This window comes from Triturus cristatus, chromosome 8 (assembly GCF_964204655.1).
Source record: "Triturus cristatus chromosome 8, aTriCri1.1, whole genome shotgun sequence".
Classification (NCBI taxonomy): domain Eukaryota; kingdom Metazoa; phylum Chordata; class Amphibia; order Caudata; family Salamandridae; genus Triturus; species Triturus cristatus.
In genome coordinates, this window is record NC_140591.1 from 915,473,396 (window position 1) to 915,496,034 (window position 22,639).

The window sequence follows — 22,639 nt, forward strand, 5'->3', positions numbered from 1 at the left end:
CAGCTCCCCCAGGCGCTGGCTCCACCCCCTGCTGGGTGTCTGGACACCTTCATCCCGGACCCTCCGACCTCCAAGTGCGAGGGTCCGGACATCAAAGGGCGCCAGTCCTATAACTAGGGCAGCTCCGGAGCAGGAAGGCAGTTGTATCCTGGAGTCGAGAGACACCGAGAGAACTCAGCCTTGACGGACTACTGGCGCTGCCGTAGCCCTGCCTTGGGAACTATCGACCTGCCTGCTGGCGCTGCCGCGGCCTTCTGCAACATCCATCCTCATCGGGACCTGCTGGCGCTGCCGCGGTCCGTTGTAACCACCATCTTCACCGGGACCTGATGGCGCTGCCGCGGACCGTGTATCGACCATCTTCACCGGGACCTGCTGGCGCTGCCGCGGACCGTGTTTCGACCATCTTCACCGGGACCTTCTGGCGCTGCCGCGGCCCGTCCAAGCGAGAACACCGAGCTTGAGGATTGTGAGCTATCCACCATACCATCTCAACTACCAGACTGGTAACCAGACTGTCCCGCTACCCCCTTTTCCCCATCCTGAGAAACTTGAATCGAGGGGACCCCTGAGTCCAGACCTCCTTGTACCTTTTCATCGTACCTTAAGAAATTGCCTATAAAGAACGCTAAATCTTCTCCTGGTGTGGTGTCTGTCTGTGGGGGGGAAGTTATTTATCTGTACGATCGCTGGAGACGGCTCTCCCCGGAGACCTCTCCCCTTGTCCTCGGCCGACCCTCCCGGTCCGTCTAACAAAAGTTATGGGGCACAGGATCCTGAGCAAACCTTTGGGCCCTGTCCTTTATGATTTTATGAATTAAGGACTGCTTTGTGGGTTACCACACATGAAGTTGGGCTAGGTAGTGGTAAATCATAGGTTTCATTCCTCAAATACCATTCTTTCTTCTGCAGTTGTATGTCAATAAGTTAGTGACATTTCTGCATGTAAATGCTCTGCCACACACCTGTGCTACACTAAAGAAAACAATGGTTATTGTTAGCACGACACATTGAACATTCCCACATTCAGTGGGAATGTACCAGAGGTGGTTGTTGACAAGCTGGCAGAAAAGTTGATTTATGGGAAGTATTATGGGCAAAGGTGCAATGGCAGAGGCCTAGCTAAGTATAGATACAAAGTTATTTTTAAGAGGATTTGTCCAATTCCAAGTCCCTGTAGAGATGGACAAAATCAAAAGCAAGGGAGAGGTCAAGTAATAAGCGTGCCGGTTCTCCATTTGAATCAATTCGAGTGTTTAAATTAACCCATGTGGATGTCAGTGCTCCTTTCGTGCAACGACCATATCAGAATCTGTTTTGGTAATCTAAGAGAAGGTTACTTTCTTCAATCAGTGTAGTAATTTGTCTTGATGCTGAGCTTTCAATCTATTTGCCTATAAACTGTTTGTTATTGCCTGGAAGTTAGAAGGAAACCTTGTTTGGAAGCCTCTTTATTTTAGGGAATTCTTTTGAAAAGAGATTTTTATCCAAGGAGTTGTTAATAGTTCTGGATATATCTGTTGCAGAGCAATTAATGAGGATATTCTTGCATATATGAACAGGACATATTTCTACCAGTGATGGTCTGGTCTACAAGCTTTTGCAGCCTTATCGAACTAATGAGTGTTCAGGATGTTAAAGGTGAGTAACTTAACTCCCCTAAGCGTGACCGACACTGTACAGGGCCCCCGAAATGGCTCTATACAAGAGATCTCGGGTCACATAGTTCAAAGCAACCTGAGTGACCTTGTGGAGGACATACAACCGCCCCTGAAGCGCAGTAAAAATCCTGGTAGCCCGGAGGATACACCATTGCAGAAAACCGGAGGGCAAAGCCCGGGGAGGAAAAAAAAGAGTGCCCAAGGCAAGAAAAGGATTACCCTGGGTAAACTGTCCTCTCAAAAACAACCTGCACGTAAAAATACTGCTGGCATAGGAAAACCTACCATGCATGCTCAGATGGAGGGTCAAACACTGGCATTGGAAAACATTTCAAAAAGTATAGATGCATTGCATAGCTATATGGCTGGCGCCTCTAAGGATTATCCTGCAGGGTGACTAGGGGGGGCAACGATTTACCCACGTACTGTTGACTCATAGCTGGGAAATTTATGCGATGGTAATTGTATATTGACATGCCCTGACAGGGGATAGTCGTTGATTGTACTGTTTTCCGAGTGTTTAAATGCCAATAAAAATATTCAAAAAAAAAAAAGAAAATAGCTATATGGCTGGCGCACTGGGAAAATTGATGGAGAGAGTGGCCAACCTGGAGGGGTTCTTTATGGGAAAAACTTGCATAAATAACGAGGGTACATTGAGACATGCACAGATAAGGACTCACTCAAATGGGCTGACTAGTGCGACCCATATAGTTACCCCAAACCCAGAAATCAGGGTCACTACCACTGGACCCCCAAGTCATGGATCTAGCGTAGACACGATAGAGCCACTTGATATTACTGGGATAGACAGGCCGGTGGGGGAGAAGATTAGACTTAAAAATGGATCAGGGTCAGACCCCATGGATTCCGGGCGAACCCTGGAGGCTCAAGCACTAACTCGCCTTGATTTGCCACCAGCAGCCACACCATATGTGGTAATCTTGGCCAATGCCCCGACACTGAAGACATTAGATGTGGAAACATGGGTAGAACTTCGTAATAAGTCTCTCCATTGGCTGGGAAGGCATAGTGGCCTTACTGATGTGCTATTTAAAAATTTAAAAATGGCAAGGCGGGTGGCATGGGTGGGTAAAGAAAGAAAAGAGCTCAAAGGAGATTGTATAGTCCTGACGTTTAGTGACCCTAGGTTAGTGCAGGCAATTTTAATAGGATAGGGAATGTTTCCTATATCTATGACGCAATCAGCGTATTGCCATTAGGAGTCTTTTACCCACCCGATCGGTGTCTATATAAGCCCGATGGAAAACAATCTGTTGCGGGCCCCTTGGGCAGAAAAATCACAAGGGACTCGCATGTGGGATATATAGTAGGAGGGAACATCCCACTTTATAATCGCTTTGAACCAATAATAGGAATGGAAGATCTAGATTGACCCATCCTAAACCTAGGGAGGGAGGTGGTCCAAAGGAAAGCGGGTATGATTCCCCAATTGCTGAGATACGTAGAAACTGAGGGACTTGATTTTAACATCCAGTGTAAGAAGGCATCAGACCAACCATTGCCCAAAGATAACTGAAGGGAGGTCGGGGACAGATGTGTAGTCCCAGCAAGAACTCTAAGCAACACCGGCAAGGGTCCAATTGAACATATTATATTATGCACACAAGGGGTAAATGTAAGTGAACCAACTAGGCCAAATATTAGCAGAACATGTATAATATTAACCTGGAACATCGCATTGTTATTGGCTAAAGTAAGAGACCCTCAGTGGATAACTTGTATAGATGAATATATTATCATTTGCCTCAAAGAAACTTGGGCAACTGAGGAGATGCATATAAATGGCTTTCAAACCTTTAATACCCCAGCGAGTACTAGCAAACAGGGTTGCAATAAAGGAGGCTTTTGCACATATGTCTCCAATGTACAATGGTGTATGATCACAGGCAACGGCGGACACAGTGACCGCACTAACCCGATGTGTACCCTTAGTGTTAACGTCCGTAATTTCTATGGGGAAGGTGTGCGTTAGCCACTTCCAGCACCTGCCGTTGTTGGGTGCTAGCTGCTGAGCAGAGAAATACTGAATTCAGTTTTTTGGAGTGGCGCACTACCAATGTATACACAAAGTTGTTATTCACAATGAGTCGCAAAGTCTTTATAGTTGGTAAACCAATAATGTCTTTTATTGGAAAATGTTTGACATTTTTAAGATGATTGTCAGCCAACGCGTTTCGTTCAAAGATGAACTTCTTCAGGGCATGTGAGAGTGTTATCTTGTGTGCACTGTAGCGTGTTGCTTGCCAGTCCGGGCCTCCTTGATAAGGGCTCGTGGTCTGGTAGATCAAAGAAAAGCTGCTTCCTGCTCCGTCCAGTGGAGAAAATCACAGATGTGAGTGAATTCTACCAGATCCTGACAATGAACATAGGTGGGCAAAATGATGCAGTTTAAATAAATCTTTATAACAACATTCCTTAAACATTGATAATGAATGTCCTCACTAACCTATGCAAATCCTTGAAAAACCTTGAGGGAAAAATGCCGGGGGACATGTTCATTACTTGGGTGGGTGATTTTAATTGTCTTTGTGTCAATACAGTGAACAGGGTATCTGTGGTTTGGGGAAGGGCAATGAAGATACACCCTCACATTTCGCACACACAAGCCTAGGAGATTTGTTAAATGATATAGCCTTTCAATTTGACTTAGGTTATGCAAATGAATTGTGTTCACCTTCCATGCCGTTCCAACCGACCTTTAATGGGAGGGGATGTAACTCAATCAGTGATTTTGCCCTAATCTCTAAGAGATACTCCTGCAGCGTACTTACTTGTAAGACTCTTGACATCTTAATGAGCGACCACTACCCAATATGTTTAGATCTCCCCATAAGAGGGCTGGCTAGAAGAACTGATAGCAATTTACTATATAATTCTGATATAAATCTTGCCAGCACAATTGGGTATACTCTAAATTGGGCAAAAGTGGATCCTGTGATATTCCTCCAACGTCTGATTAATAACTCTTCAGAGGAAATAGAGATATGCCTCTCACAGGATAGGGAGGATAAAGAAATATGTAATGCCTTCCTCAAGATATCCGTTGAGGCCCAGAAATTACTCATGCAAGAAAAACAACACGGCCAGCAATCCTTACTGGGCTGGTTCGATAAAGAATGCACGAAGGCCCATACCCACTTTAAAAATGCCCTGCATAACGAACCGAGGTGTAAGGATAGAATAAGGCAGGCAAGAACCTCGTATCGATTAGCGCTAAATAATCATAGGGCACAATTAAAAAGGAAAGTATGGAAGGCTCTACACGAGGCGTGCATAAAGAAAGTTAACATTAGTTTTTGGAGAGCGGTCAACGCTCCTTTTTTTAATATTAGAGAGATCGACACTATAGATATGGCCATAAGTGGAAACAAGTGGGTAGAATTTTTTACAGGTCTCTACACTGATAAAACCATAGAAGATAATACGTCAGTGACAGCAGTGCCGAGATCAGAATATAATAATGATTATGGACCGTTCCCCCTAGAGATCGATATTTCCCTTAACCCCTTCGACGCGCATGACGGAGCGGTTCCGTCATGCACGTCGGTTGCGCTGTGCGCATGACGGAACCGCTCCGTCATGGCCCCGCCCGCGCACAGAACCTTCAGCGTGGCGCGGAAATCCGCGCCGCGCTGAAGGGGTTAAGGAGGTAACAAGAGCCATAAATGAGAGTGCCTCAAGGAAAGCACCAGGACCGGATGGCATCCTGGTGGACGCCTATAAATCTAATATAGGGTTATGGGCCCCACATTTAACGAATGTATTAATTAGTTGTAATCGCCATAGGCTGATCCCCACATAGGCTAGTGCTATTGTGATACCTATATTTAAAAAGGGGAACAGAAACTAACCTAGTTGTTACCGCTCGATTTCTTTATTGGATGCTTTTATGAAAATAGCGGGAAGGGTCATTTTAAACAAGCTCCAGACTTGGGCAGAAGATACAGGAGTCCTATCATTCTTCAAATATGGCTTTCGCTCAGGCTTAGGCACCATTGAACAGGGACTTAATTTGTCACTGATTACAGATAAATACACTAAAGCAAAGAAGGGCAAACTTTTCCTCACGTTTGTGGACTTAAGCTCCGCCTTCGATTGTGTTAAACATGACAACTTGTGGAACACTCTAAATGATTTAAAGGTTGATCCATCATTGTTGATGTTTATAAAGGAACTATACAGGGGGGCGGGTGCAAGGGTACGATATGGGAAACAGGGGGAATGCTCAGCCCAGTTCCCTATAAAAAGAAGGGTAAGGCAAGGCTGCATCCTTGCCCCACTGCTTTTCTCGCTCTATATAAATAGTCTAGGACAGCACATGAGCAAGCATCAACAGGATTATCCAACCATTAGGAATACCCCCGCCCCTATTTTATTATACGCGGATGACGCTGTTATAATGTCACGGACACAACTGAGATTACAAAGGTCTGTCTCAAACTTTGTTGCCTACATCACAGACAGGGGCTTAAAGGTAAACATTGCTAAGATATTTACAATGAGTTGCTGGACTAAAACGAGAAAGACATGTGACATTTTTATCGATAATAAAAAAATTGAAAGCACAGATAGATTTTCCTATCTAGGAATAGCTTTTTACAGAAAGGGATCCTGGAAAGCGCCCATGAATACTAGGAAGCTGACCCTCTCGAGAGCCATAGGAGCAGTTACTAACTTTTCAAAGAAACTAGGTGGAAGACCCGTCCCAGAGTTGCTAGCCATTTATAAATCTAACTGTATTTCAACAGGGACATATGGGGCTGGCATATGGGGTATTGAATGTATAGAGCAAATTCAATGCTGCGAAAATACCTTCATGCGCTATTTGTTGGCGGTTCCTAGTTCTACCGCCACTTTTAGCTGCCACAGGGAACTTGATCTCTCATATATTTCTGATATTACAAAGATCAATCCCTCCTTTTATGGCACAAGGTATGGGCATCCACGGAGACGGGTATCAACAGAGATGTAATCATGGATTGTCTCAATTTGGATAGGGTGGCAAATATGCCATGGATTAGCTATATAAAAAGTATGGCACATGACATAGGTCACCCGGAATACGTTGATAAACCTAGTAGCTTGGAAACTGTATCTAGAAAATCTCTAAAGGCACACTGCCTGAACCATCTAGAGAGTAAACACTGGCTCATCGAGAGAGAGAAGAAATCGGTCATGGAAAATCACTTGATGACCACATGCATAGGCCTACAACCCAACCTGGCACTAGTACAAAGTAGTTTTTCTCGTATGCTTCTGGCCCGTTTTCGCTGTGTTTTTTTTTTTAGATTGGTCACATTTCCCGAAATAAATGATTGGACAAAACATTCTCCTATATGTCCATGTGACGATATCTCTATACAAACAACTATGTGCTTCACTTTATTTTGTAAATACTATGTCCTACAGAGGAAAACGTTTTTAATGCTTATTCTCAGAAGATGGGACCTAAGACAATGCAGAACAGCCTTTTTTTAAGATTACACATTTTGGAAAATGATTATACCATTATGGCCATTTCTTCGTTCTTAAAAGCTGTTACCAGGTTCCGGAATACTATGTGAAGTTATCATGTAAATCAGTGACCCTGCATCCCTCGGTGTATATATATAGATGTTACTATGTCTTCTTTTTATATTAAGCACTTCAATTATGAATATATGGATTGCATTGTTCATTTCCCTGTATGTTGTAACATATTTTTGAAAAATAACTTTTTGCCTTTTTAACTGTTTTTTAATATTGTGCTTTTATAACATTATTGAAACAAATCGAATATAAAGCTCATTTGATTTGATTTGATTTGAGTAACTGATGGTTGCTTTCATAATTTGTTTTCTAGTTAACTGTGCAGCCCTGCTGGAATTGTGATTGATCATTGGAGAATGATGGAGGGTGAATAAAATCACTGGGAGGTTTGAAGTAATGGAGGTGTGCCAGGCACACAACAAGGGAAAGTCCTGAGGACTTTGCCTGTGTTGCCAAGGCAGCAGGATTTCCTAAGGTAATGCCACTTTAGTTACTGTGGTTCGAGGATCCTTTTACCTGTCAACTCTTCCAATGGGTTTGTCATCAAAAGGCTCATTCTCACCTCCCCCTGTTCAGATCTCCTGACTCACTGTCTCATGTTTAGGTCTTTTGACCATGGTCTACTCTTCAGGCCACAGGTCATCTCTACAGGACGTAGGACAGGTTCCTCTGTAGCAAGGCAGGTGTCAGGTAGCTTGGCTTCAGTCAGCTTTCCCTGCTACCTTCTTGTAATTCTAATGCATAGTAAGACAGGACAACTGTGCGCTACCGAGCTCCATGGAGTCACTGACATTCATCCACCAAGATTCCAATGAGAGTCCAAGGCACAATGGGTGCATACAGGAACTGTGTAAGCATATTGGCAATAAATGCATGAGAGGAAAGAAATGGAAACAACGATTTTGAAAAAAACTGAGAGGTTTAAAAAACCACTGCACTGCTTCTGGATAATGAGTTATGGCCTGGCAACCCATGACATAACTCTATGCAGTAGTCTGGAAAAATGAAAATACTTGTATCGTGCTGTGATGTGATTTGTTTAAAAAGTAGACACACTATTGGAAACAAACTAATTCACTCTTTAAATATTAATATCACATCATCCAATTGATCTTATTAAATGCTTGACTGCTTTGGCAAACATGGTTTTTTATCCAGTAAAACTTTGCATCTTTGTATTTTCAGACCAAGTAAACAACATAAAATAAATCCCGAAAAAACACACGCTCCATAATGAACCAATGTGGTGAATGGAAAGCCAGGAATAGCTGTAGGTGTAACACAGTACAATGGGCAACTTTGCAAAAAGTTTATAAACAAATTTCAATTTTCAATAGAAAGTCTTTTTAAATTTTGAAAACATTAAAGGGATATTTCGAATTGCTACTTACATTCATTTCTGTGGAAAAAATTTCCATTACTGGTTCTTCTTTGTTGAGAGCGGTACATCATATTAACTGCATTAAGAAGACAATTACCTAAGAATATTTGATAATTTTAGAATCTACAGCAGAATTTCACATGTATGTTACAATGTAGAAGGAGTTTGAACTACTGTAGTAAAACCTTTAAGTGACTTTATTTACATTTTTAGCTATGATATGAAAAGTTTATACATTGTGAGAACTATTTTTCAGAATAATATGTATTGTATTAACTGTGTCTCTGACACACTATTTGAGCTATGTGAATACATACTGACAGTAACAAGAGTAGCATGCTCAAAATGTGGCCTTTTTTTGGATCAGGCCTGGCACTGAAACCTCTGTTTGTGTAATGAAACTGGTAGAGAAATGTGAGGTTTGAAACATGTTCCTAAGTGTATTTAGCAGTATGCTAGTAAATATGCCTCTCTTGAAAGGTACATTGCAAGTAGGCCATAAACAGTAATGTATGTCCTAAAAAGCAGGAACATTATTTTGTCACGCTTGAATGTGTGACCTCTCACCCATATCTGTACTTCTACATACAGTCTGACACTGGCGGTGCAGCTGATGAGCCTAACTTAAAAACAACATGATCTATAATACCCCATGGCAAATATTTATTGAGCTACTTCAGCATTCAATCTCAGAAGCAAAAATCTGTTTTCTAAGCAGACCTCATAGAAGCATTTGAACAAACAGCTTCAATCTCAATGTTTTGTGCAATAACCAAAAAGTGATCCACACAGCTTCTTCTACACACATTTACAGAGCATTTATTCTTAAATAGAGGTAGTCTAAGACCTACAGGCTATTTTACATGTCATCTCACCCCAAAAAGACACTGACACACTCATTGTGGTCTCTGAAAACATGCTGACACTAATAAGACTGGTATGACAGGAGTCAGCCTTTGATTTTAAGTTAGGTCTCGTACTGGAAGCAGTGTGTCTCTAATAAAACTGCTGGAGGAATGTGAGGTTTTCAACATGTTCCCAAGTGTATTAACCACTATCCCAGTACAAATCACTCTCCTCAAAAGTACACTGCAAGTAGACTGTAAATAGTGATTTGTGTGCTTGAAACTGAAAATGTAATGCGGCAAGTTTGAATGTTTATCCTCTTCCATATCTGACCCATGTCTGTACTTTTACATGTAGTCTGACCGATAACACTAACTTTAAAACTATATGATCTATCAAAGCCCTGGGCAAATATTGAAAGAGCTACTTCACCATTCAGTCCCAGAAGCACACATCTCTTTTCCAAGCAGGCCTCATAGAAGCACTTGAACAGACAGCATCATAGTGCATAGATGCATGCAACTTCATCTATACATATTTACAGAGCATACAGTCTGAAACAGAGGTACTCTAATACCTACAGGTACTTTAAATGTGTCATCTCACCCCTAGTAGGCACTAACATATTCATTGAGGTCTCTGTAACGATGCTCACACTAATCAGAGTGGCTTAACAGCAGTCAGCCTTTCATTTTCAGTTAGGCCTGGCACTGGAAACTCTGTGTTTCTAATGAAACTGCTGGAGGAATATGAGGTTTTAAACATGTTGTGAAGTGCACTAACCACTATCCTAGTACATTTAATTCTTCTCAAAGGTACACTACAAGTAGGCCGTAGAAAGTGGTGTGTGATCTTGAAAAAGGAAAATGTATCATGGTAAGTTTGACCTCTTCCATACATCACCCATGTCTGTACTTTTACACATAGTCTGGCACTTGCGTTGCAATTGATAGCCCTAACTCAAAAACTATTTGATCTATCATGCCCCTGGGCACATATTAAGAGAGCTACTTCACCATTCAGTTCCAGAAGCGCACATCTCATTTCTAAGCCGGCCTCATAGAAGCACTTGAACAGACAGCTTCGTTCCATACTGATGAACGCAGCTCTTCTACAAACATTTACAAAGCATACAGTCTGAAGCAGAGGTACTTTAATAAATACAGGCACTTTACATGTATCATTTCACCCCTAATAGGCACTGACACACTCATTGAGGTCTCAGAAAAGATGCTCATACTAATAAGAGTAGCATGACAGCAGTCAACCTTTCATTTTCAGTTAGGCCTGGCACTGTGTCTCTAATGAAACTGCTGGAGGAATGTGAGGATTTAAACATGTTCCCAAGTGTATTACCACTATCTTGGTATATATAACTCTCCTCAAAGGTACACAGCAAGTAGGTCATAGATAGTGATGTGTGTGATTGAAACTGATGGCGTGTTCTGGCAAGTTTGAATGTCTGACCTCTTCCATGTCTCACCCATGTCTGTACTTTTACACGTAGTCTGACACGTGTGGTGCAGCAGATTATCCTAAGTTAAAAACTATATGGTCTATTGGTCTATTATACCCCTGGGCAAATATTGAGAGAGCTAGTTCAATATTCAATCACAGAAACACATATTTCTTTTCTAAGCAGGCCTGATAGAAGCACTTCAACACACACCTTTATACGGCGCTGTTCACTATAGTAAGCAGAAAGGCATCCATGCAGCTTCTTCTACACTGAAACTAAAGACTGATGATGGATTCAACTCAGATCTGTGACTGGGGGTGAGTGTCTGAAAAGTTTCAGGACTCCATCCATCATCTTTTTGTTTCTGCTTTCTTTGCCCTAAGTTGTCAGGGTATTGCCAGACGTGGGTCCCTTGCTCACTTTGCTACTGGATTCAAACTAGCCTGGCTGATGAGGGGTGTTAGCCTGAAAATGGTCCCAAAATGCTTGTTTCTAGTTCAGGGAAGACCAGGATTGTCAGTTCTGTCAAGACTGATATGCACATAGCTGGGTCTGAACTGAGGTGGAAAATTGAGCTAAAGAATGAAAATAGATTCAACCAAGATCTGTGACTGGGGGTGAGTGTCTGATACATTTCAGCACTCCGTCCATCATCTCCTTGTGTTTACTTTGTTCGCCCTAAGTTGGCAGGGTATGCCCAGATGTGAGTCTCTTGCTCATTTTGCCACTGGATTCAAGCTAACCTGGCTCATGAGGTGTGTTACCCCAAAACCAGTCCCAGGATGCTCGTTTTCAGTTCGGGGAGGACCTGGTTTGGAAGTTCGGTCTGGTCTGTTCCCGTGAGGCAAAGGGTCTGAACTGAGGTGCAAAGTGAGCTAAAGAATGATGATGGATTCAACCCGGATCTGTGACTGGGGGGGAGTGTCTGAACGTTTCAGCGCTCTGTCCATCATCTCCTTGTGTTTGTTTAGTTTGCCCTAAGTTGGCAGGGTATGCCTAGATGTCGGTCCCTTGATCATTTTGCATGGCTGATGAGGGGTGTTACCCCGAAAATGGTCCAAGAATGCTTGTTTCTGGTTCAGAGAAGACCTGGCTTGGCAGTTTGGTCTGGACTGTTACCATGAGGCACAGGGTCATGACTGGTTTGAATATAGCTGAGTCTAAACTGAGGCGGCACTGTGAGTTAAAGCATGTAGCTGGATTCAACCCAGATCTGTGACTGGGGATGAATGTCTGAAATGTTTCAGTGCTTTGTCCATCATCTACTTGTATTTGCTTTGTTCACCCTAAGTTGGCAGGGTATGCCCAGACGTGGGTCCCTTGCTCACTTTGCCACTAGATTCAAGCTAGCCTGGCTGATGAAGGGTAATACCCCAAATCCGGTCCCCGGATGATTGTTTCCGGTGTCGAGTGGGGTTCTCGTAGTGTGATTTGGGATGATTTCCAGAGTTGGTCTGGAACAGCAAGGGCCTAAGGAGGCATAATAAGATTACACCTGCATGAAACCAGTAAAGAGGAAACTGGAAGGACTGGATCAGCAGGGCAAGATGTTTAATTGCAATGGGTCTGAGGAGTAATCTGTCTTATATTAAGGCCGGTTTTACAGACATTGGTAATATAAGGGGAAAAAAAGGATGCTTGATTCCGCTTCAGGGAAGACTTGGATTGGCAGTTTGATCTGAACTGTTCTCATGAGGCACAGGGTCAACAATGATTTGCATATAGCTGGGTTTGAACTGAGTTGGTTGAGTGGGCTAAAGAATGATGATGGATTCAACCCGGATCTGTGACTGAGGGTGAGTGTCTGAAAAGTTTCAGTGCTCCGTCCATCATCTCCTTGTCTTTGCTTTGTTTGCCCTATGTTGGCAGGGTATACCCAGACATGGGCTTCTTGCTCACTTTGGCACTGGATTCAAGCTAGCCTGGCTGATGAGGGGTGTTGCCCCGAAACTGGTTTCAGAATGCTTGTTTCTGGCTCCAGTGTCGAGGGGGGTTCTCGTAGTGTGATTCGGGATGATTTTCAGAGTTGGTCTGGAACAGCAAGGGCCTCAGGAGGAATCCTATAATTACACTTGCATGAAACTGGTAACCAGGAAACTGGACTAGCTGGATCAGCTGGGACAGATGTTTAATTGCAATGGACCTGATGTCGGAATTGGTCATATGTTAAGACCTGGTTTTGCAAACATTGGTGATCTGGAGACACAATTTTCTTTTTTTTAAAGTAAGCTTGTAAGCTTGTTTCCGGTTCAGGGGAGACTTGGCATGGCAGTTCGGTCTGGACTGTTCCCATGAGGCACAGGGTCAAGACTGATTTGCAACTAGGTGTGTCTGAACCGAGGTGGAGAATTGAGCTTAAGAATGATGATGGATTCAACTCAGATCTGTGACTGGGGGCAAGTGTCTGAAAAGTTTCAGCGCTCTGTCCACCATCTCCTTGTGTTTATTTTGTTTGCCCTAAGTTGGCAGGGTATGCCCAGACGTGGGTCCCTTGCTCACTTTGCCACTGGATTCAAGCTAGCCTGGCTGATGAGGTGTGTTACCCCAAAACCAGTCCCAGGATGCTTGTTTTCAGTTCAGGGAAGACCTGGTTTAGAAGTTTGGTCTGGTCTGTTCTCATGAGGCAAAGGGTCAAGACTGATTTGCATATAGCAGGGTCTGAACTCAGGTGGCGAAGTGAGCTAAAGAATGATGATGGATTTAACTCAGATCTGTGACTGGGGGTGAGTGTCTGAAAAGTTTCGGGACTCCATCCATCATCTTTTTGTTTCTGCTTTCTTTGCCCTAAGTTGTCAGGGTATTGCCAGATGTGGGTCCCTTGCTCATTTTGCTACTGGATTCAAACTAGCCTGGCTGATGAGGGGTGTTAGCCTGAAAATGGTCCCAAAATGGTTGTTTCTAGTTCAGGGAAGACCAGGCTTGGCAGTTCTGTCTTGACTGTTCCCATGAGGCACAGGGTCAAGACTGATATGCATATAGCTGGGTCTGAACTGAGGTGGAAAATTGAGCTAAAGAATGAAAATAGATTCAACCAAGATCTGTGACTGGGGGTGAGTGTCTGATACATTTCAGCACTCCGTCCATCATCTCCTTGTGTTTACTTTGTTCGCCCTGAGTTGGCAGGGTATGCCCAGATGTGAGTCTCTTGCTCATTTTGCCACTGGATTCAAGCTAACCTGGCTCATGAGGTGTGTTACCCCAAAACCAGTCCCAGGATGCTAGTTTTCAGTTCGGGGAAGACCTGGTTTGGAAGTTTGGTCTGGTCTGTTCCCATGAGGCAAAGGGTCATGACTGATTTGCATATAGCTGGGTCTGAACTGAGGTGCAAAGTGAGCTAAAGAATGATGATGGATTCAACCCGGATCTGTGACTGGGGGTGAGTGTCTGAACGTTTCAGCGCTCTGTCCATCATCTCCTTGTGTTTGTTTAGTTTGCCCTAAGTTGGCAGGGTATGCCTAGATGTCGGTCCCTTGATCATTTTGCCTGGCTGATGAGGGGTGTTACCCCGAAAATGGTCCAAGAATGCTTGTTTCTGGTTCAGAGAAGACCTGGCTTGGCAGTTTGGTCTGGACTGTTACCATGAGGCACAGGGTCATGACTGGTTTGAATATAGCTGAGTCTAAACTGAGGTGGCGCTGTGAGCTAAAGCATGTAGCTGGATTCAACCCAGATCTGTGACTGGGGTGAATGTCTGAGAAGTTTCAGTGCTTTGTCCATCATCTACTTGTATTTGCTTTGTTCCCCTAAGTTGGCAGGGTATGCCCAGACGTGGGTCCTTTGCTCACTTTGCCACTAGATTCAAGCTAGCCTGGCTGATGAAGGGTAATACCCAAAACCGGTCCCCGGATGCTTGTTTCGGGTGTCGAGTGGGGTTCTCGTAGTGTGATTTGGGATGATTTCCAGAGTTGGTCTGGAACAGCAAGGGCCTAAGGAGGCATAATAAGATTACACCTGCATGAAACCAGTAAAGGGGAAACTGGAAGGACTGGCTCAGCAGGGCAATATGTTTAATTGCAATGGGTCTGAGGAGTAATCTGTCTTATATAAAGGCCAGTTTTACAGACATTGGTAATATAAGGGGAAAAAAAGGATGCTTGATTCCGCTTCAGGGAAGACTTGGATTGGCAGTTTGATCTGAACTGTTCTCATGAGGCACAGGGTCAACAATGATTTGCATATAGCTGGGTTTGAACTGAGTTGGTTGAGTGGGCTAAAGAATGATGATGGATTCAACCCGGATCTGTGACTGAGGGTGAGTGTCTGAAAAGTTTCAGTGCTCCGTCCATCATCTCCTTGTCTTTGCTTTGTTTGCCCTATGTTGGCAGGGTATACCCAGACATGGGCTTCTTGCTCACTTTGGCACTGGATTCAAGCTAGCCTGGCTGATGAGGGGTGTTACCCCGAAACTGGTCTCAGAATGCTTGTTTCCGGCTCCAGTGTCGAGGGGGGTTCTCGTAGTGTGATTCGGGATGATTTTCAGAGTTGGTCTGGAACAGCAAGGGCCTCAGGAGGAATCCTATAATTACACCTGCATGAAACCGGTAACCAGGAAACTGGACTGGCTGGATCAGCTGGGACAGATGTTTAATTGCAATGGACCTGATGTCGGAATTGGTCGTATGTTAAGACCTGGTTTTGCAAACATTGGTGATCTGGGGATACAATTTTCTTTTTTTTTAAAGTAAGCTTGTTTCCGGTTCAGGGGAGACTTGGCATGGCAGTTAGGTCTGGACTGTTCCCATGAGGCACAGGGTCAAGACTGATTTGCAACTAGGTGGGTCTGAACTGAGGTGGCGAATTGAGCTAAAGAATGATGATGGATTCAACCCAGATCTGTGACTGTGGGTGAGTGTCTGAATCATTTCAGTGCCCCGTCCATCATCTCCTTGTGTTTGCTTTGTTTGCCCTAAGTTGGCAGGGTATGCCAGATGTGGGTGCGTTCTCGCCTTTTTGTGTTTTTGCTCTATACAAATGGGATGGAGTCCAATTGCTAAAACCAGCCATAGACGTTCCCAGAATAAACAAGTTGTGCATCCCAATGTTATTATACGCAGACGATGCAGTTTTAATTGCGCGAACAGTAAGGTCCCTCCAGATATTGTTAAATACCTATCTAGATTTTGTGAAAGGCTTGGATCTTCACACAAACACATCTAAGACATTTGTTTTAATTGCAGGCCAAAAGCTGAGAAATCCCCAGTCCTTTTTTATCTCAAGTCTTAAAGTGGTGTAGACAGTCATTTTCATATCTAGGGGTAACTTTTGACTATAGGGCATCCTGGAGTAGTATGGTAGAGAATCTTGGGACCATGCTTGAAAAGAGTATAAATGCAATTTGTTCATTTTCAAAAAAGTTGGTAACAAGAAACCCAGATATTCTATGGGGCAAAATTTAGTGCAGTCTCTACCGATGGTGCGGGAGTGTGGGGCCCTGTTAATGCAAAGGAGATACAAACAATAGAGGATTCCTTTTGGAAATCAATGATGAGCCTCCCTACTAGCTGTTCCAACTTAAATTACACCAAGAGTTAAGTACCCCCTCTATAACTGATCTGATGAACGTAGCACCCATTCTCCTATGGCACTCAAAATCGTGCAGAGATAGTGTGTCCCTTACTCAGCAAATAATACTGGATTGCTTATCCTTCGAATATAAAGAGGATATCCAATAGATAAAGTATGTGAAAATCCCTCTACATACCCTAGATCTAGGGAGTTTATTTGAATTCCTAGGAAAATGTGCCTCGGTCTCAAAAAAAGCTTTAAAGACCCGTTTTATAACCATTGCTAATGAGGGGAGAATAAATGTACACCGTAATAACCCAATTGTCAGGGAATACATTGAAGGCCCATTGCAGGTTGAGAGGATACCCTCCTATTTGAAGTTCATAACAACCCCACGGCACAGATTTATTCTGTTAAGGTTTTGCCTTAATTACATTTCATGCATGTTAGGCCACCCTGCTGGTATTTACTCCACTAATGATCTCCATTGTTGCCCTTGCGATGATCTATCACGTCAAACTGATTTGCACATCTTCTTTTTTTGTAAATTATATTGTAATTATTCGGAAAAGGTTTTTAATTCCACTTTTGCGTAAGCACAATTTTAGGCAATGTTGCCCGGCCCTATATTTCCTACGTATGCTGCCTGACCCTCTAACCTGTTACAGTGTTGCTTCCTTTTTATGTATGTCTTTGAAAACCAGGGAATCGCTCTGTGATGTATATTTGCACTTTTATGATTCATTTTGTATTAATCGAATAAAGTAATTTTGATTTGACAAAGGTAGACTAATATCTACAGATGGCTTTACAAGTGTCTTATCACATGCATCACTGCAAGTAGGACATAGACAGTGATGCATGTGCTTTGAAAAAGATTATACTCAGAAGAGCCAAGATTTTGGCAATCTATTCCCTGCATATTTCATCTTCTATTTCAAAAGTGATTTAGCTGGTCTTTCATAAGCAGTTAACCATATATTGAAGACAGTAAGTATGTAATTGTTTAATCGCATGATTAATAAAATGAATGATAGAAAGTTAGGATTTGTAAAGTAAACAAGCTCTTTCAAAGTTACATTCCTTTGTATCGTCTAGCTATAATTAAGCGTTGCCATTCCCCCCTCTCACCATATGCCTCATGTTTGATAATTTAAAACAATTGTATCTCGCCTTTTGACTGTACTGACTTCAAAATCGCAGTTGATTTGGGGTGGGGAGATGTGCAAATTGTGTGAGAAAGTGGCAACAGTTAAGGTTAAATTTTATCAGTGCAAGTCAAATGGATAAAGATACAAACTTTATTTCATGGTAAAGTAAAATATGACTAGCCGTGCCATAAGTTAACTAGCTGTGCCTGTCTCCTGGTGTCAGTCAGTATACGTAAAAGATGTTGCATACATTTTGTGCATAGTGGTAGTAGTTGAAAGTGCATATGTGGGTTATGTAGTTAAAAAACAGTCTTGGGGATTGCTTTGTTTTATAAGTTGGGTTAAAGCTAGATAATGTTCTGTACTTTTCTGATGGGCATTCCATGGGAGCAGTTTCTGCATTAATGGTTGCTTGGGTAGCCCCATTCCATATATTCTTCCTGAAGGTTGCTCAGTCCTTCCACTGTATTGTAGTTAGCAATTTTATTTTAACTTTTATATATTTTTTTACTATACTCAGGAACGGCACCAGACAGCGGCCCAGCTGGACATCCTCTCCAGAGAAACTTGCCACTTCTTCTTGCCTGCATGTACATATTTTTTTGCTATTGAAGAATGGTCTCAGTAATGCTCTCCATTCAGTTACTCGCTCCCTGCATATGCACAGCAAGTTTGTAATATCTTCCTTTCCCTCCCCGCAGAGTCGGAAGTTAATGGTGACAGGAGATATAGCCATGGGTATTTATCCTTGGAAGCTTTAGAGAAGCCAGTGCCAAAATACAGTTGGAGGTATGGCCTTTTGTAGCTCTGTACAGTGAACCAAGCATGTGTCCTCCCTGTTAAGGCTGCTTTGTCCCCCAACAGGGAGACTTTTTTAATAGTTTTGTTGACCAGCTTCTTAAAGCTCTTATGCATCCATGAAAACTCTCAGAGGCCCCGCAGGCCTAGTTGTTCTAGTGAGTCTTCCAGGTAGCGTCTACCATGGCCCGTCTCCTTAGTTAGAAGTGTTGTCCATAGGCTGGCATTTAAATTCCCAGATTCACCCTTTTAAATCTTGTACCAACTTTTAATGTATGCTCCTTTGCGGGCCACCTCTTACCTCTGGATCCAAAATTCTGATCTTAATTGTTCGGGCGATATGTATCAGGGTAGACCAAAGATCATTTGTAATGCTATCATTATTGTGCATCCAGTATAGCTGCATCTCTCATTCTCATACCCTCACTTCCCTACATGACTGTCGGTATAAGTTTAGCCTGTATCACTTGAATCAGCGAGGAGAAGCTTGTGCCAGCGATCTTGTGCTTTAGGTTATTTAGTGCTATAGCTGTTGCTGTCCCTCTCCTTTTTATGGCCTCCCTTTGGGCAGCAAAGTTTCCTTTGTTGTCAATAATAACCCCCCAAGTATTTATACTCTTGGACAGCTTCAACCTGTTGCGCAGCCAGGTGCCTGCAGTTGGGAACTTTTGCTCTCCGAAAGTTCACACTCATGACCTTTGTTTTTCAAGATTCATAGTCAGTCTGTTTTCTTCAGCTCTGTTGTGGTTGGAATCTACCTTGTCAGGTTGTCTCCTGTACCCAATTATACTTGCGCCCATGTATTTGAATGTAAGAGGATTAGATGTTTTAGGAGTAACGGTGGAATGTTCCACTTTGTGAGCTTTCTCCATGGTATATTTCTGTTGATTTGGTCAAATGCCAAGCTGTAATCAATGAAGCATACGTACAAAGGCTGTATAGTTGGCTGCAATTGGGACATCAATCATTAGAGAGAGAGTTAAAATATTGGTGGTAGTCACCATCTGCCTACAAAAGCCTGTTTGATTTAGAGGAATGACTGCATTCTCTGTAGTCCAGTTTGTTAATTGATGTAAGATTAGCCCAGGGCAGTACTTGGTATCGTTGTCTATCAGGGCTACTAACTAATAGGTTTTGGATCATTTCTGTTGCCCTTTTTATATATTGGGGAGATTGTTGAATCCCTCCATGATGCTGGGATTGAGGATATTTGTAGTATTTGTTCAAAAGCTGGTTATAGTGGTTGAGCCCGATATTCTTAGTTGACTTTGAACAGGATTAGGGGAATCCTGTAGAACCCAGGGCTCCTTCTTGTCTGCCATTGGTTATTCTCTTGCAAATGTGTTTGGAAGTGGTAGAATTAGAATTAACCATTAGGTTGGAAGATTCTTCTTGAAACCTTATTGCCTCCAAAAAACCTGGGTTTGTATTTGTATTAGACTGGCTCCCAAATTCTCCACTAAAGTTGAAGAAAGGTTATTGAGGCCTCTTCCATCCGAATTGATGGGTTTCATAAGGTATTGAATGTTTGCCAAAATCCTGAGCTAATATTGCTCAACAAACAAATGTTTGGCCCACAAACTCTCATCTGATTCTTTTTTGAGTTGCCAAATTAGTTTTTTGCGTGTTGCTTTTAGTTGTCTCAGTTCACTTTGAGCTCTGAAGTCTTGGCCACGTCTTTGAAGTCTCAGTACAGCTTGGTTTATAGCTTTCTTGAACTGTTTTACCTGTAAATTATTTGAGATGGTGGGGCATCATTTTCAAGGTTTGGGTGTTCCCAACTTTTGTTGCTCCTTATTGTCTATCTGTGCTTTTCCTAGCACTTTTGTAAAGCTCTCCCAGCCTATTAGTGTAGTAGGTTCTGCCATTTGATTTTCTTGAAAGAGATTTTTTTCCAAAGCCAGGAGCTTTTCCCAGTTGTGAGTTTAGTATCTCAGTCGTTTGTTGTTAGTGGTGTGAACTGGACCTAGAATATAGAGTATGTGCTACTTATCTCACATAGAGTTGGCATGTTAGTCAATGGCATATAGTAACAACATTAGGAAGGAGGCTCTCCACTTCAGAGATGGTCCTTCTTTTTTTCTATTGTGGAGTCTGGAAAAGACTGTGTGCATGCTTGGAAATGACAGGATTCCCCTATTTCTTTTTAAATAGGGCATATACATGCCATGCCCCTTTCATGCAGTGCATCAAGGTGGCTTGCTGTGTTGTGTTGTGTGCATGTTTGTGGAATATGACCCCTAGGGTGCAATAATGCACAAATTAGCTGCAACACAGTGCAGCACGGCAGCTTGGTGTCTTGTGCTGCATGGAAGGTAGAGCACAGGAATGTATACTCATTAACTATACATGGTGTATTCCGTTTCTTGGCTAGTGATGGGGCACAAACTGATGGCTAGAGCAAATGGAGGCACCCTTGCTACATGGTACAATGGTCCTTGCAGTAGTGGTATGCAGCAATGTTTGCATCAGTGCAGGCAGAAAACTGGACTTCACTGTAACATGTTGAATTAGGCTCATTCCTGCCCTCACTCTTTCAGGGAGGGCAGGCCAGCAAGTTACTAGCTGCGCTGCGTTGTGTGACAATAACTCAAAAAGGTACCCTAGTGATAACAAAGTTGTGCGAACAATGTACATGTGATGCCGTTGGTCCAACATGGGCATCTTCACTTGTAGAAACATGTGTACCACATATCCTTGTGCACCTGAAAGTGAAGAAAAATACTGTCCAATGTAACAGAAAACACTAATTTCATATCATATCCACTCATGGAACTTTTGTAATACATTCCTATTTTTATCCAGAGACACAAATAACATCTCCTGGAGATCAGCCTGTGTATGATCTACAACATATGGATGACACCAGCCTACCATATCATGGATGAAGACTGTTTGCAACAGCTCCTGGACACTTTTGATGCTGTTGTTGTAGTACTTTATTCGACATATACAAAATATCATAAAAGTTCAGCACAATGTATATAAAAACAGTTTAAAAAACCATACTACAACAAATGAGTTCAGTTCATACAAAGTTAAAAGGAATAAAAAATGTCATATATACACGTATTATATTCACGTGTCCCCTATAATTGATAATGTAGACAGTAATAGGCTGCAAATTCAGGGAAGTGGGTGGTTTACTTGTAGATGGTGCGCCTTGAGCAGCCTGCGTCTTAACCTCCAGGCCCAACCCAGGTATTTGGCGGTCCCGCAGATTACACTTGGGACAGATGTTTCAGAGGTCAAAATACGCAGTGCCACCCTAGCTGACCTTATACCCAGATTTTTGCAGACAGGTTTAAGCCACCTTGATCTGGGATGCCTGTACGCCTGGCAGGCAAACATGAAATGGCCAATGGACTCTGTGGGCGAGGCACAACCAGGGCAACCTTTTGGATATATGAATGCCTTACCCCAACTAGTTTGAAAATCATAAAGTGGGAGTGTGCCATACCGCAGTTTAAGATATAATGATCTGTCTTGAGGCGATTCAATGAAATCCAAAAAGGGCTCCAAACTGGGAGCCGGTTTCATATCCAAGAAATGCACAGTGAGGGCACCCTCTTGACTTCTTAAGGTTTCGGCCATAACCCAATCCCAATAGATTTTTTTTATCATTAGTTTAGGAGGTGGAGCCTGGCTCACCCAGGCTTCTTCCAAACCAATCTTCTGCAGTTGTTTTTTCAAATTCGTTACCCAAGGGATCTTATGATCTGCTCCCAGTTTTAATAACTCATCCAAGGCTGAGGCGTAGTGGTGGAGTTCGGGGGACCTTCTGATCCTTGTCCAGAATAGTATGGGACGCAACCTGGCCACGTTGCTGATGTTTTGTCTGCCAAAGTCACTACGGAGTGGAACTAGTGGGGTGGACAGAGGAAGCGAGACTAAGTCTCTGAAGAACTTGTTCTCAGATCTAAGTAGCTCTGTCAAATTTTCAAAACCCCACAGTTCCGCCCCGTAGAGGGCTGCTGACAGTGCCTTCCCCTCATAAACCTTAACAGCCGCCGCTATTGGCCTGCTGTGTGAGAGCCTCTGATGTTTCGAAATTGCCCCTGCAGCTCTTTTGTGGGCGAGGAGCATTTTAGAAAGGTGGGGAGCCCAATTAAGCTTGTTATTGACCCTCACTCCCAGATAATCAAAAGCGTCCACTAGCTCAAGTGTGGTGCCGTTAAGGTTGATGTTATTCCTAAAGTTTTTTGAGGGGGATAGCGCCATCAGCTTAGTTTTTGTTGTGTTTATTTTAAGCCCCCTGATGTCACAAAACTGGGAAAAACGGGAC

The 22,639-nt window shown here is 42.9% G+C and overlaps 1 protein-coding gene across 1 annotated transcript in view; it reads left to right on the forward strand.

Annotated features, from left to right (window-relative positions):
* ZPLD1 (zona pellucida like domain containing 1) overlaps positions 1-22,639 on the forward strand; it is a 2,463,358-nt gene that overhangs the window by 1,263,768 nt on the left and 1,176,951 nt on the right. The gene's annotated exons all lie outside the window — the stretch shown is intronic.